The sequence below is a fragment of the Lepisma saccharinum genome, chromosome 19 (genome assembly GCF_977018435.1).
Source record: "Lepisma saccharinum chromosome 19, izLepSacc3.1, whole genome shotgun sequence".
Taxonomy (NCBI): Eukaryota; Metazoa; Arthropoda; class Insecta; order Zygentoma; family Lepismatidae; genus Lepisma; species Lepisma saccharinum.
The window spans coordinates 7,351,340-7,353,507 of NC_139247.1; the positions used below are offsets into that span (position 1 = coordinate 7,351,340).

The 2,168-nt window shown below is 36.2% G+C and overlaps 1 non-coding gene across 1 annotated transcript; it reads right to left on the reverse strand.

The window, feature by feature from the left end:
* Positions 1-1,178: 1,178 nt before the first annotated feature.
* On the reverse strand, positions 1,179-1,251 carry TRNAK-UUU (transfer RNA lysine (anticodon UUU)). The gene has a single exon. It is a non-coding gene; the product is annotated as a tRNA-Lys (tRNA).
* Between the last annotated feature and the right edge of the window lie 917 nt (positions 1,252-2,168).

Below are 2,168 nucleotides of genomic sequence, written 5' to 3' on the forward strand. Positions count from 1 at the left end.
TGTGCATTCAGAAATGTACAAAGACTTGTATCTTGGTACAATACTAAAATTACCAATATGTAATGTATTTTAGAGCAAATAATAAAAGATTTGTGAAAAAATAATTGTTTTCTATGTTGTTATTTAGCCTTACAGTCCTTTTTTCAAGAACTATTGACTTTTTGAGTGTTTAGTAATACCAGGGATTATTTGTGGGCGTTATATCATGTGAGTCTTATTTTTACTACAGTCAGGACTAAATTCCACTGACAGAAGCTTAAAGCTTAGGCTCTATAGCATGTTGATTGGTTAATCACAAGGCAATATGAACTTTAGAGAGGGTTGTAACAGAGGCATAGGAACGCACGGCAGAGCATTATTAGTGTGCAAGAACCTTTTACATCGAGAAATAATGCTGCCTTGTATCTGTTTTTTAGTTTACATATTCATTTAGGATTCAAATGAAACAATTGCAGTATTTTTTAAAAGTTTATTTTTATTCAAGAATATATCAGATTTATATACACGAAAAGTAGACTACCAATAAGCGAAAATCACATAGTCATTACAATTTAGTCGTCGCTGGAATTCCTCCATGAGGGTGTCATAGTAAGAGAGAAATTTTCGCCATTGTTCAAAATTTAGTGTGACTTCTCCGGTGGCGTTGCTGATTTCCACTTTTATGTTTTCTCCACTGCCCTCGAAGGTGAAGTAAAGTTCTCCTATAATGTTTATAGATCTGAATCTCTCTTCTCGTGTGGGGAATCTGTTCTTGTAAGTGTCGAAGATTGCATCTGATTTGTACACGCATGCTGGGTACTCATCGCTATTTAGGACAATGTAATTTTTTTCATGTTTCAAAATCAATTCAGTGTCGGTGAAAGTACCTCGAATAACGACATCCATGTTGTTATCAATGTTGTAGCGGCTTTCTGGTTCCATCTTGTGTTTTTTATGTGTATCTCTAGTAGACTGCAATGCTTAGTGATTTTGTTGGATATATATATTTCAAAATAGGCGCAAAGTACTACAAAAAGCAAGCTTTACCAGTTACACAGCCAATATTTCCTAATTCAAGTAACTACATGTACCAGAAGCACTTGCACCTCAACACTAACTAGACAGAATTACAAAAGCAGATTCTGCTATGTAAATAGCCTTTTGCAAAAGTCCGATGACAAAAGTTTAAAAATTGTAACAGCCCAGACAGGGACTCGAACCCTGGACCAATAGGTTAAAAGCCTAATGCTATACCAACTAAGCTATCCGGGCACGCGCTCTACACGTGAAAAGTTGGTTATGTTAAGAAATATCCAAGGGATCAATAGCATACAAGTGTTATGTGTATGAAAGGAAAATATAAGGTTGACATTACTATTCATTAGAAGACACGGTTCACAAAATCCCCTGAACAAGTGTGGAACAAACGTTTTGCGGGGAGCAAAGAAAGACTGCCAGACCCCTAACCCAGGGGGGAAAATTTTCCCACCAGTCGCTCACACGGGGGTGAGCCTCCATTGTTAGTTCTCGCGGTCTTTGCTAAAAGGTTTTTTTCCTCTCATCTATAGGGCATTACGCCCTGCCTCTATTGTGATTTTTGAATGGTGCTTAAATTTGTAGTGGTTAGCACGTGTGGCCAATATTTTATTTTGGAAAGTTGCACGCGCCCCGGGATAGTCGAGACTTCAGTGAAAAAACATCTATAATTGTTTACCGAATATAGATAGTTTTACTGGAAAGAGACATGCCACATATCTCACATTCTATAAATAGGAAGAAATAAGTTATGTATCCGGGAGGGCTACGAAGCGACTGCAAGACTGAATAGCAAAGTTAGCGGGTAAAATGAAAGCTGGATTTTTTATAAGGTACTTTATGATGCTTGGGGGTATATAGACGCTCCCTCTTGTAATCTGATACCAAATTGTTACTTTGGAGTGTGGAGTGAAGAGTGTTGTATCCAAAGATGACATCTTTGCCTATCAGTATTGTAAGTATTGTAATTATATTTTCAAGTACCTTTTTTAGTAACTCAATACCACTTTTTATAAATGAAACAAATGGTTTCTACACACGAAATTTTTATTTTCACAAACTAGTCTACTACAAAGTATGTAATACATCAAGCTTTTTCAATTGTTACATATCATTCTACTACAAAGTAACGTTATACTAACGCTTTTTTTATC